This window comes from Podarcis pityusensis (assembly GCF_964106645.2).
Source record: "Podarcis pityusensis genome assembly, chromosome: 7".
NCBI lineage: Eukaryota > Metazoa > Chordata > Lepidosauria > Squamata > Lacertidae > Podarcis > Podarcis pityusensis.
Window position 1 is genome coordinate 59,697,609 of NC_138031.1, and position 14,682 is coordinate 59,712,290.

At 39.1% G+C, this 14,682-nt stretch overlaps 1 protein-coding gene and 1 long non-coding RNA gene across 11 annotated transcripts in view; one reads left to right on the forward strand and one right to left on the reverse strand.

Annotated features, from left to right (window-relative positions):
- The window catches only part of LOC308481682, a 98,735-nt gene extending 96,449 nt beyond the window's left edge, over positions 1-2,286 (forward strand). For 5 of the 7 annotated variants that reach the window (XR_013988791.1, XR_013988793.1, XR_013988795.1 and 2 more), the window contains one exon: positions 223-2,286. This is a non-coding gene — a long non-coding RNA (uncharacterized lncRNA). The remainder of the gene's footprint in view (positions 1-222) is intronic. The other 2 variants (XR_013988792.1, XR_013988796.1) reach the window with 2 other exon arrangements.
- CDKAL1 (CDKAL1 threonylcarbamoyladenosine tRNA methylthiotransferase) overlaps positions 1-14,682 on the reverse strand; it is a 227,640-nt gene that overhangs the window by 29,168 nt on the left and 183,790 nt on the right. The gene's annotated exons all lie outside the window — the stretch shown is intronic.

Genomic DNA, 14,682 nt, shown 5'->3' on the forward strand with positions numbered 1-14,682 from the left:
GGAAAGATTGCTATACTAATTTGTTATTTCAAAACTGGCAAAGAACAAAACAAATAAACACTAGAATGGGCAACACAATAAAATACTTGATCTATTGTACTGCTGCACACTGCACCTGGGGATGCTTGTTTCATATGACTACTGCAACATTCTGGCCACTTTTACTCCACCTATCTCCTGATTTACGCCTCTTAAACCTTTCTCTTTCTCTTTCCTTTATAGAAAAAAAGGCATGGAATATGAACATTATCTGTAGGAAAAGAGCCATAATACCTGCCACGAGAAATGGCCATTCGGTACTATGACTTTCCTCAAACCAGCCAGCTTAACATCACCAGATGACTCCTCCTCAAACTGTTCCTTTCGAAAACCCAATATCCATTGTAACTGTGATTGTCAAAAAGTACGAGCACAACTCTAGGGATCATAAGTAGCCTATTAATTAGAACTATATAGCTTGCAAACAAAACAAAAAAAAACTAAAACAAAATAACAATAACAGACTAAAATCATGACAAGAAGTCAATGGATGCTTTGCTTTCGTTTGCATTATTGAGAGCTTCAGAGCAGGCAGGACCGGCACGTGCATCAATGTGGCTGATTGGGCAATGGGTTTGTCACTTGCCTTTGCTTTCAAGGCGCATGCCCCTCCCCTTATCCTCTAGCAGCTGATTTGGCCTCTTTCTGATGTACCTTTTAAAATTGCTTTTCAAAGCTCAGGGGAGCTGCTTATGCAAGTTGCTCTGGCATGACTGAAAGATTGTTTAAATGACCCAGCAACATGAGTAAGAGCTAGTTACCTGGAAGGGCTGGGCTGAATCCATGGGAAAGACCCCTGCCCATAATGTTGAGTAATTGTAAAACTTCCTCCTAGTTGGTTATGGGTAAGCAGTTAAGTGTAGCTTTAAACACAAACAAGCTGTTTGAGGATTTAAAAAGGGAAAAGAATAAAGGTGGCAAGCCTTTATTGGGAGTAGGCCCACTTCATTAACTAGGACTTCTAAGTAGATATGGCTAGGATTGCAATGAAAATAGTTCTCTGGGCAGCTAAGGAGGCTGACTAAGTAAAGTATTTACAGATAACTTAAAAACCTATTAGAAGTATTTTAAGGAAAACAATATTCTAGGATTCGGTGATTAAGTATGTAAGGGATAAGATTAATGTGGATGTTAACGAGAAAGAGACCTTGAACAAATTAATAAAATAGAAGACTGGAAGAGTTTTTTTACTAGTGTTTATTATACTAAATACTGCTTGATGAAATGGGTGTTTTGGTAAGTTTGTTAAATCATAAAGAAGAGTAACAAGACTCTTATTTTCTCTCTCTCAGATTCATACTTGTAAGTGGGAGGCCTTAACAGGATCATCTGGTTTTTCTTCTTCTAGAAAGCTCTTATATATTATGAGAAAAGATTGCATTGGCTCAATAAAGTGGCTGAAAAAAAGAGATAGGTGTTGCTGCCACAGAATATATTATGATTTCTCAGAAAAACCTTCGAAGTTTTGCATGCTTTTTTGTTTGCTTTTAGTACAATAAAAAACATGCAATAAGATACGAAGCTGTTGTAAGAAAAGCAGAATGTTAAAAAAAGCCAACATAATTGAATAAAGAAGTTGAGAGAGGGAAAAATTATTTCTAGCACAAGGCTGATGCAGTCCAGCAGCAGAAGTTTCCAGTGCCTGCAGCTGTCTGACTTGCTGGTTTCCATCACCATTGCTTGATGTTTGTCCCCTGTGTAATGAGGAGGTAGCATATCAGATTCCTGCAGATGCTGGCAACGGAAAGCAAAGCTTTGACATCCTGTCACAAGGATGACAGGACAAAATGGCCTGCACTAAACAACAGTTCGAGCAGGGTAATTTGATGTATCGAGTTCTTAAGCTTCTCAGATGCTGAAGTCAGCTTGGCATGCAAGATAAGGGTGGAACGTTTACTTTGCTGGATAGCCTGGTGTTATGCAGAACTAAAGAAGAAGGAATTAAAACTCTGTAGGGAAACCTGGGGAATCTGAAAATATGCTTTCCCTAGCCTCTTCTTATCAAGCAATATCAAAAAAATAAAGAGATACTTCATTTATTTGTTAAGCAGCTGGGAGTAATGTTGTTACTCTGTTGTGCTTCTCTGAGATTTTTTTCAATCTATTGGTTTTGCCAGTTTTATTTTAGTGTTTCATTCATTGCACTGCATTTTAAAATTTCCTTTTTAACTGTTAAGCTGCCCTGGAGACATGGAGAGTTGCAATGTAGGGTGTAAATGTAGATAAATAATTCACTCTTTCAGTTTCCATGTGTTGCAAGTTATTTAATGTTCATTAACTTTTATAAACAAATTCTGTAACCTTATATCAAAACCTATTTTCACATTTCCCCCGATTTTATAGAAATATAGATGGTCTGTAACCTTAACTTACCACTAACAATACCACAATCACCACCCTTTCCCTCTCACAAACACATCATTTCTTCTCAATATTATGAGGTTTCCTTTCCATCCTATTCTGAGATTTATAGCGGAAATCTACACGTGCATTTATGTGTGAGAGAGAGATGGGGGGGGGGGAGGGAAAGGAGAGATAACATTTTGAGTACGCTAACACTTCTCTCTTCTTATCCAAGGGCCATTTCATGAGTTACGAAGTTTAGTGTGGTATATGTGAGGCACGTGAAATGTTGAACATACATACATATTTGTGTATTGCGGAGAAATCATCTTATTTCTTGAGATTTCCAATGGGAGACACAGCTTTATAAGCAATCATATAGGACAGGGTGGCTGTTAGGGCTGCAGACCTGTCAGTCACCTGACATAATCATGACATTGCCATCAATGTCAAGAAAAGAACTGGGAACACACTCTGCGTGAACTTCCTATTCTTCCTTTACAGCTCAGCTTCGACGCCCTAGTGCAGCCAATCCTAGCGGGGCTTGCTCGAAGCATTAAATTTAGCCCAAAGGCCAGAGGTTTCCCACTGACGATGTAGGACAAAGATCAGCTCTAAGGCCAAACTTGGCCCTCTGAATAGCAACTGCTTGCTTTCATGCAATTGCTAACCCAGAGACAAAAGAGGTGTTTGTGACTGAAGCAGGAGTAGTAGCTACTGGAGCAAAATTCGCGGGCAGTCCACACTGGGAGATAGGTAGCGCTCCACACCTCCCTCCAAGTGCCCCCCCTCAAAGTAGCTGCTGAGCAAGCATGGAGAAAACTTGCACACAGAAATCCCTAGAGCATTCAGAACGGTAGGATGCAAACCTGCCTCATACTTCCTCAGGCTTGAACTAGACATTACAGCAAACACAAAGCTGCCATCCAAAACAGCCATCCATTTTTCTTTCCTCCCCTTTGGCTTGTAACATCTAGGGATGCTGAACGCATAACATGTCACCACATGATAATTTTCCCTGCCCTGGCAAGGGGCAGCGAATGATGCGTAGTGGCTGGGGGAAACGTGCAGCCTGATGACATCATACTTGAATATGACTAGACATTACAAGGGAGAACGGAGGAGACAACAGAGGGCTGATGTTTTCTGCATCAGACTCGTGGTTGCCATAACATCAAATTCCAACCCAAGTCTTGTTTGTAAATCAAGATTCTATTCAATAGACTGAAATCCTCGCTTCTCTCATGTTGAAATAAACTAACTGCAATGCAACTTCCAAATGGAAACTAAGACCAACCACAGTAGGATAGGTCTTAACACTATAAATGATTTTGTGTTGTCATTTGGGAAACTAATCAGCCCTCCAAACCTAAAGAAGTTGAATTCCTGCTTTCACAATCATGATATTTTGGATGAAGAAGATGTAGATAACACATAGTAATTTTTTTTTTAAGGGACTAGGCTTACATAGGCATATTTTATTTTCTTTATTTCCAGTGTATGACTGGATCCCATTGCAGAACATTGCCAGTGAAATAGAACATTTACTCTGAACACTGTGGTGCATGACAATAAATTTCACACCTCATTAGCCAAGGAAACCTTAAACTTTTTATCAATGCTTGGTGGATTGATATTCATGACAGATTTCTTTCATCACCTCAATTTAAGATTCCATGGTTGGAAAAATTACTCACTACAAGAAAATTCTGGTGCATGCTGTATTAATTCAAACTACATAAGAGGCAGCCACAGGGATGATATAACAGACTTGGAAAACTCCCACACCCTGCATTTGCCAATTTAAGATCCTTTACAAAGCATCACAGTGATGTCTTCCCTCTATCTTAAGGTTACCAGACATCCCCGTTTCCCCGGGACAGTCCCTGGATTTACAAATCAGTCCCCTGACAAAATCCTATCATTCCTATTGAAGTTGAAAAGTGTCCCCAGATTCACTGAAAAAAATCTGGTAACCTTACCCTATCTCCCAAACCAACTAATAATAACCCCCCTCAATATTTTTCCAGGTCAGCAGTATTGATTATGTTGCTGTGCTATGCTACTAACAGTCCAAGAGGGAGATTTTGTCATACAGAGCTAGAGAAGCTACTAATACAGTGAAATGAATTTTTTCAAGGCTTATGACCTTATCCCAAGAGTCAGCTTTGGCTGCAGCAGGAGCATAGATGCATCCACTGCTAATATAGCTCTGTCCCACTTGCTTACTATTGTTGTTATTATTATTTTTTATACCACCGTTCTATTATACTGAGAAATGCATGGGAAATCAGGGACGTGGTCTCAAATATTGGTAAAATATGATACTTATAAATTGTTCTCAGAGACAGAAAATTCCATATATATATGGTGCAAATATCATTCATAACATTTAATTATGCAGTTTCCTCCACCTGAATCTGTTTCTTTTCATTCTACAAATTTCTACTACGAGCATTCTGTAGTGTCATCTACAGCCACAGAAAAAGACCAGTTTGAGAAACATGGCCTGTGGTATTACATACCCTTCTTCTACTCAAGGCAATGGTAGCATGTCCAAAAGGAGGTCTAAATTTACAAGAGTATTATTTCTTCAGGCAAAAAGCCTGCAAGGGTAGCGGTTACAAACAATGACTGCAAGTAATTAAAAATGTATACACTGGACTCTGTAGGGGCTCATTCCATTCCACACTATTCAATGAGGACATCTAACTGAGGAAATGGAACGAGCTATTTAAAAAGAGAGAGAATGAATTCTTTCTGTATCTTCCTGAAAGATCTGCAGTGGGTTATTGTAACACGAACCATTTTAGTCTGCCTTGATCAGACAGCAAGACCACCATTGCTGCAGCCTGATAAATCTTGGTCATTTACCTGACTATCATGCTCAGTGGTATTATAGAAGAATGGAGAAAACTGATAAGCAGCAAAGGCCATTTGAGAACGCTGGGTAACACATTAACAAAAGCCTGTATGAAAGATTAAGGTAGCTTAATACAAACTACTTGGAGCTTACAAAATGGACCGGAATTGTTATGGTACCATTATTTTAACAGCTCCTGGTGCTAACACAAGCCTTTTCCAGAGATATTTAACTTAAAAGGGTAGAAAAAAAGCTATTTTCTCTTGTCAATTTTTATGGTGAAAATGATAGTTGAGGTCCTTGGTTGGGCAATGGGAGCTGGGGGGGACACACCACATGTTACAAGCAAGGAAAAATGGCAGCTTTCTTATCATAAATATAATCTGTAGACTGAAGCTTTTACATTAAGACCACCAAAAAATATTTTTTCCACATCCTTTTTGGCTTTTGTGTATTTTGTTTTGTTTTGTTTTGCACAACTTCAGATCTCAAGAAGAATTCTGATAAACATAAAAACTTGCATATTGTGAAGCAGGTCTTCATAAAACTGTTATGCTACTATTTCAGTAGATCCTCATAAAGCTATTGTGCTATTGTTGGTTTTGAATTTCTTTCTACTAACATCCACTAAATTTTTTGATTATAATGTTTAATCTTAAAAGCACTGGGTTCAGACACCATGGGAAACCATGGTTTCACAGACCATGGATGAGCCACAGTGAGTTTTTGGGTTACACATTCTCCCCCCGCCCTTTTCTGTAAGCTATGAAGAGATAGCTGACAACCAAGTAATGAACACTTAGCTCACAGCAAGCAGTGCCAATTTTCTGATATTGTGAATTGTCCCCATGGGACTAGGAATACTAATCTTTAACATTTAAACTTGAGAAAACTGATGCTACATTCTTCATCACACATGGACTACTGAACTAAATTAACAGTGATGTAGCACAGGTAACAGAATAACACTCAAAGTGCCATACATATATTTGTAAGAGAGCCTAATCAATTGCAATGGAACTGATGTAAACTGTAATTTCCAAAGGTACTTTTTAAAAAAAGCCCTCCCTCATTGGGTTGGATATAACTGTATCAGACGGTAACCTACCTAGTAGTGGAATTGCATTTATTTAAAATAAAATATTTAGGATTTATATATTTTGAGCTGTTAACACAAAAATTTCACCACAACATGGCCAAAACAAGCTTATGTAAAAATGGGAACAGTCTAAATGAAAGGACATACCAATATTTTAATTGTAATATGCTGCAGTGGTACAATAAAAAATGATAAATATTAATATTCGATTATAAATGAGAAAACACATTGTTTGAAAAAGTAAACAACAGTCTTCCTCCACACCTCCTCCAAACACTGAAAACAATTTTGTGATATTTTGTTGAAAAACTGTTCTTAGTTTTTAAAAAAAGGAATATTAGCTCCCAGAACATGTATTTAGAAATGTTCTAATTAAAGTTACTTATACAACAATAACAACACAAGAGAAACAAGTTCAACATTTGCTTGCATATCTTTTGAAATGAACCTGCAAACCTTTCTTCTTCAATGACCTACAAATTAATATCAACAGTTTTTTCTTTGCAATTAAAATATTTATCAGTGCTGTGTCTTCATCTTATTAGAGACAGCAACAATGATTTCAAAACGGTCCCACAAACTCTGTCCTGACAGCATTCCTATCTTGAGCAGCTCTAATATGGAAATCCAGGTATAAATTCAGGTAATGAAAGCAGTCTAAAATGTCACATTATTATGAGAGCCTACATCACTTCTCAGATACTGTATTGTTAATCAGTCAAAAGGCTATCCTTATGACAGTAATTTTGGCCCGATACATGCCCCCAAGCAAAGACAAACCCCAAAACTAAATTTCATATTGTTTTGACAGCTTTAGCAGTGAAATAGGCCAATTCTTTTCTATAATGCTCTCTAGGAGGCAGCAGCTGACTCAGTATTTGACAATAAATAAAATGTTTATAGAACAACAAGGAAAGGAAAGGTGACAATATATTCTGCTGTGCTTGAGGGGGCAATTAGCAAATGATTTTTAAAAAGCAGATATGGTGGATCAGCTGCACAAGTACACACAGAACTTAATCTGAGTCAGAGCTCATTCTCACAACTTTTCAATGTAACGGATGAGCTCTGGAACATGCGCCTGTCACTGGTTCTGTCTCCATCTACTTCTACTTGCCTTCCACCTTACCAGTCCCAAAGTGCACCAGCCACCATAGGAACTAGTGGTGAAGAATACTTCTGATCCAAGTATCATCTGTTAAAAATATATTTATAGAAGTGACTTTGCAATACCATTAAACCTGAGATAAAGTGAAGGAGGAGGAGGAGGGGAAGAAGAAGAAGAAGTAGTAGTAGTAGTAGTAGAAGAAGAAGAAGAAGAAGAAGATGATGATAAAGCCCCTTCCTTCATATCCCAGAGAGCTAGTCTCAGGGTTGCAGGCAGATCACCAAGATGTACCGTATTTTTCGCTCTATAAGATGCACCAGACCACAAGACGCACCTAGTTTTTGGAGGAGGAAAACAAGAAAAAAAATATTCTGAATCTCAGAAGCCAGAACAGCAAGAGGGATCGCTGCGCAGTGAAAGCAGCAATCCCTCTTGCTGTTCTGGCTTCTGAGATAGCTGCGCAGCCTGCATTCGCTCCATAAGACGCACACCGTTTCCCCTTACTTTTTAGGAGGGAAAAAGTGAGTCTTATAGAGCAAAAAAATATGGAAAGCCAGGCAACAGTCTGACATTGTAATCCTAATAAGTAGAGCAGGTAAAGTAGAATGACAAATATGTAATCTTCTCCACTGCATGTTGTTTATAATTTAACTTAATTAGCTGGACTATATCTATCCCTTCATACTCTTCCCCCCAAGTATTCATTAACAAGTATTTCCAACTGTGCAAGATATTACCATCTTTTTCAAGGTGCAGATGGTGTTAAAATGCAATCTAAAAATATGATTGAAATTGCAAAACTGAGCACCCCAAGTTCATTTAAAAAGGGGGGCAAACAAGGAAGCTTATTTGGGGTTAATTAGTTTGTATTTTATCCAGCCCTCAATTAAAATAAAGACTCCTGTTCTCTGCTGTAATTCTGAAAGAATACTTAGCTTTAACAGACCTTCCTGAATAACCCCATGAGAAGCAGGAATTAGTTAAACATTACCATTCCTGTCAACATGTTCTTTTGCCTAAAGATCCCAGTTGCCTTCCTGATTACACTTAGATTTTTCAATGTATGAAAGAAATCCATACTTCCAAAAATTACTTAGAATGGGGTTTCACAAAGGCGGCACATGATGAGAACAAGCTGAAGGAAATTACAATGGATTGGCAGGCCTACCCATCTGACTGAGAACATAAGAATGAGAAACGCAGTGACAATAGAGCAACAGAAGATAGCAGACATAAACACATTACAGCAGGATGGTACCCTCCTGATATATTGGAATCACAGTACCTAGGACAACACTGAATCTCTACAAACCAAGTCCAAATAGGAACAGAGGAACTGCTATGGAACAGTGCAGCAGGCAGTGTCCACACAGAAGAACACTGTGCAAACTCAACTTTTCTATGCATGACACGTGTTTGCAAAGTATTGTTTCTTGCATTTCTGGTTTAACACTAAAGCACCGAACCTACTACTAATATTTGTTGTGTTCACTTATCACCAGAGATGTGCTAGGCAGTGTAAAAAGGAAAACTAGTAGCTTTAAAGAAGGCTGATCGCCGAAGAATTGATGCTTTTGAATTATGGTGCTGGAGGAGACTCTTGAGAGTCTCATGGACTGCAAGAAGATCAAACCTATCCATTCTTAAGGAAATCAGCCCTGAGTGCTCACTGGAAGGACAGATCGTGAAGCTGAGGCTCCAATACTTTGGCCACCACATGAGAAGAGAAGACTCCCTGGAAAAGACCCTGATGCTGGGAAAGATGGAGGGCACAAGGAGAAGGGGACGACAGAGGACGAGATGGTTGGATAGAGTTCTCGATGCTACCAGCATGAGTTTGACCAAACTGCGGGAGGCAGTGGAAGACGGAAGTGCCTGGCGTGCTCTGGTCCATGGGGTCACGAAGAGTCGGACATGACTAAACGACTAAACAACAACAACAAAGTAGCTTTAGGGCATTCAATTGGGGAATCATTTCAGCCAACAAGAAAGCACTACTTTTGAAGACAAAGGAGAAGAATCATTCAGTTTGTCTTTATTTCAGCTGTAGTTCTCCTATTATAAGTACGAGATCAACGGTAAAAATTCTCATCTTTTAAAAAACTTAAACTCCTAGAAGGCCAAAAAATGAGGCCTAAATATAAAAAGGAAATTGATATGAGGAATTAGGCCTGATTCAGAAACCACTGTAGTATAAGCTACTATCGAGTAAGATGAAAAAGAGCTGTCAGAAACATGTAAGGCAGGAGCAGGGGGAGTCCAGACTGGCCACTTGCACATCCACAAAAAGAAAGGGGGAAAAGAGGAGAATGTTTTTAATAAATTTGTATATGCATAGCTGTAAATTTAGGAGTGATTACTATACATTTCACAGCAGTGAGAAAGAATGTGATCAGGTGTCCCAGTTGTTATATAACATTAATCTCAATATTATATGTGCATTTGAACTTCCTTCTATTTTTCAAAGACCAGTTAAGTTTTATTCATTTCACAACCTAATAACATCCATTAGTGTGCAGTGTTAACATTAAGAAGCACATTAACTACATAGCAATAGAATTACGATAAAGATAAAACCTATTATTTAAAAAAAAATCTACTGCAATACCATACTTGCACACAGAAATCTGCTGCTGGGTTATAAGTGCTCCACTCAAGTCCCTTGATTGGAATTTGGAAATTATTCAGATTATTGCAGAGGGTAAATCCAACCATCTTGCACCTCCCATTGAAATACATGGGGGCTATGAAGGAGCATGCTTAGTAGACGTTAGTTCAAGTAATGTATACTCAAGGTCAAATTATGTAAAACCCAAGTGTTCTCTGTGTCACATATGATTCTGTAAAACAAACACTGTGCAGCAGCAGGGTTTGAGAGTGAAAAGGCAAATTCATTTTAATGAGCTGAGGTTGAAGGTTTGTGTTTTACCATTAAAATATTCCTTTGATCTTTGCCATGAAGAACAAACAATTCCTGTGCTTTCATCCGTAAAGAACTGACTTGACTTCTACCGAGCTGAGGTTGTGATCTTTCATTTCAAAAGAGAAATGTGACTGCACTGTCACACAGTCACAGAACATAACAGCACTGCCTCAGAAGACTCGGGACAGTTATGGCTCTAGAGGAGCTCTGAAAAATAAACCGACTAGTCACGAAGTTCTGCAGACCCAGGTACCATGCAGTGTGCGCAGAGATGCCACAAAACCATTCCTGAAGCCTCAGGCAGACTCCAAGAGGTCTCCTCTCTCACACCTCATGAGGTGCTTACAGGATTAAGATGCATCCTGGTGCTTTTTTCGGCACTGAAATATGGCTTCTGAACAAGAAGTCTAAGGAATTATGTGAGCCAGCTTTTGAGCACTTGCCGCTGAAGCTCTTTCACAGTCTAAAGAGGATCAGAGGTGAGATAAACATATTCCCTCCATGTAGACAAAAGAAGTGTGGAGAATACTGTAGCTCCCCCACTTTTCCACTAGGTGCTAAATGCACAGACAACATAAGAATTAGGAATGGGTTGGTGAGAGAGGTTAAAGAGAGGGGGTCAAAGGAGAAAGGAAGCTAGCCTATTCCACCATTTTGTAAAATGCCTTAATTGTATTCTAGATGATGCCTAGTAATATCTTTCAACTGAGGCTTATACATCTGAATTATAATATTTATATCCCACTTTTGAACAGAACAGAAACTGGCTACTGCCCAGCATTCTCCTGGCCTGAGCTGACAAAGCTGCTCTCAGAGGTGTTGAGGACTCCCAGGCTGCTGGTTCTGGGGGACTTCAACATTCACGGCAAGATGATTGGCTTTGGGATGGCTTAGGACTTCATGGCTACCATGATGACCACAAGGTTGTCCCAACATGTCACCAGCCCAACGCATGTGGCAGTCCACACTCTGGACCTTGCTTTCTCAACTGGGCAGGAGAGGGTGATCTGAAAGTTGGGGATATTGACATCAGTTCCTTGTCATTGTCAGATCACTTCCTGTTGAGATTTAGATTCATGCCTTGCACTCTGTCCTCTATGTCACCGGTCACTCAACAACTTACATACATTTTTCTCTGCCTTCATCAAATATAATTTATGAATGGGATGCTTTGCAAAAAAAGCCAACAGATCTGATAACATCTCTGCAAGCCCCAAAATATGAATTTTATTTCTTTCATTGTTTATCCTCTCTCCTTTTTTTCCATCCAAAAAACTCCCACTGGAGAAACTCACAGGTTATGAGAAAGAAAAACAAGTTAATAACGAGGGTTATATTTTCTATACTTAATTCACCTTGAGGCAGTTAATAAGACCAGAATCAGTTCCCAATAGAGAAATCATGGTTAATTCATAAGGATATATTAACTATTATTATAGACAACACAGCATCTTTAGCAGTAACAATGTCCAACACTGAAATCTGACTTATGTTGCTGTACAGTAATAAAGAATGGCAACATTATGAAGAAGAAGAGAAGAAGAGGAGTTTGGATTTGATATCCCGCTTTATCACTACCGAAAGGAGTCTCAAAGCAGATAACATTCTCCTTTCCCTTCCTCCCCCACAACAAACACTCTGTGAGGTGAGTGGGGCTGAGAGACTTCAGAGAAGTGTGACTAGCCCAAGGTCACCCAGCAGCTGCATGTGGAGGAGCGGAGACGCGAACCCAGTTCACCAGATTACGAGTCTACCGCTCTTAACCACTACACCACAGCTGCTTCACTGTATCTTCTAGATGGTTTTGTTTTATACCTGTTTGTATGCAAACTTTATATAATGTGTACCTCTGCATTATTAAAATATTGTTTTTAATAACTGAACTTTAATTCTAATTATTTTCTGCATATTTCTTATTTAAAATAAAATACCAGTACAGGTGCCTTGCATCTTATGTGAGGGTTAGGTTCTGGGGGTAGACATGTATATATCCCCAGAACCAGCCCCCTGCAAGGTGGAGGACTGCATGCCCAGCTTTGGGAAGGCGGAACAAGGGCTACGGAAGGGTCCTAGAGTCCTCCCTCCTCCCCCCCAATGCCTGATAAATACTTGCCTGGCTTTGAGAAGGAGGCACAAGGACTCTAGGACCCTGCCATGATGGGGTGTGGATGCTGCCAGAGTCCTTGCACCACCTTTCCAAAGCCAGGTAAGTCAGCAAATGCAAATTTGTGCAGGTGTGGGCACACTCTTCTAACCACTTTCTACTCTCAGAATTTGCGACCTGAGGCAGCTGCCTCACTCTGCCTCATGGCAGGGCCTGGCCCTGAGCAGGGTGATATAAAGAGTGTGGTACTGAGTGTCAACTTTAGCATATTATCTTGCATTTAAAATTCAAGACCACAATCTTCTTTCTTATCCATAATTCTTAGGAGGCACCAGCTTTCCTGAACTATTTGGTAAGGAAGAAAAAGGCCTTCAGAACCATAGCAGCTTGTAATTATTTAATGGTAGGGGTGGATGGATCGGTCTATGTCAGTTTCGCATGTGTTCAAGCATAGGTTCCTTCCATTTCCTCATTTTTTTAAATGCACACAAATGCAGTATTTTTCACTAAAATGCACAATTTGATATATTTTCAGCTAACATTTACACATATTCCCCCCCAAAATACACATTTTGTTCTATTTTTATACCATAATCCAAATAAAAACCCTGTATTTTAATCTATGTATTAGTCCAAAGAATATGAATTAGGTCTGTTTGCTTAGAAAAGTAAACTGAATGAAATTCATTACCAACCCATTAACTCATTCCATCTTGATCAGTTTGAAGCAGTATCAAATTGCAACTGCTGGGTGCCATTTGGTAGGGAGTCTTGCCTGTAAAAAATGTCTCAACATGCCTGTGATCTATCACAGTATCTTGCAGGATCATACCCCCCCCCCTTTTTGCACAGAATCATTAAGGAATCCAGCACATCTTAGAACCAATAAATCAAGGCTCTAGGTATGTTAAAATTAAGGCCATTAAGTCATCATGGGAGAGAGCGTGCAGAATAGCCAACCTGGGTTTGTTTGTTCTCGCTCTGTCAGCAACTGGTTTTTCCAATTTCTCGATAGCTTCCTAGGGCAGCATTTATTTTGTCCCAAACTACACGACTTAATTATAATGAAGACTATGCCAAATGTCTTCAAGTAAACCTGATAAATATTTACCCTAAAATAAACCCTGTCAGGATTAGTTTGACTAAGATTAGACCTGGTGATTTTTGTTTTAGCTGGCAGGAAGATGTGTAGATTGCACCTTCTACTCTCTTTTGTTATATGTTATGTTCCAAAGATTTTGAAGCAAGAAAGAAGACAGGCAGGAAAGGCAGAGAAATCTGTATTGGATCTTACTGGTTGCTCAGCTTAAAAACAGTTTCAGATGGTTTTTTTGGATGTTTGGGGAGGAAATCTCGCCAAAGCACTACATCATTTGCATTACCTCCCGAAGTAGCTCAGTTGAAATGATGCAGCTTCCATCCCCCAAAACTCAGTCTTCCACATTTATTTATTTTATTTACAGTTTGACTGTGCTTCACCCCAACCAACGGAGTTGTGTCACAGTCAAGGTACTACTGAGTGCTATTTACACCTAGTTGTGTTAAGGTATTTTTTTTTGGAAGGTACGTACAAATTCTATTTTTCTGCCTTTGAAATTTAGCATTTAAACTTCTACAAATGTCTTTGGAACTGGAAAAGAAAGATGCCTTCATGAACATAAACAGGTAAAACTCCCAGGTGACTTGTTGCGCAGGATCCAAAAAGTGCAATGCTCTGATGCACAGCAATTTAATGTTTATTCCTAGCTTTGTCAGAGTGCTTATAATTTGGGGTTTCCCCCACCCTAGCTAAAGTACTAGTAAAGCCAGACACCTGAAACTTAAAGAGCATAATTATTTTGATAATTCTTATCTTTACACACCAGTTTATATATTTTTTTAATTGAGACATCTCATAAATGTTGCGGAATACAGTACTGTGGCTTTCACTTGATGGAATCTATGCCTGAGGTAATAAAGCAAGCAGGTTTACATAAAAGCTTAACTTCGTGTTATGTATTAGATCACCAGCAGCATCAAGCTATATTGCACTGTAGAGGGTTGAAAGCATTTCATATACTTCCAGATTTATGCTGTCCACAGCAAACAAGGGGTTGGAGCCAAATGTTTTGCTCCAAGTCCTGGAATGATCCTTTTCGTGAACAGAAACTCCTTCTGTGAGTGGAATGGAGTTCTGTATCAAATCCATAGTGTTCTGTGGGTG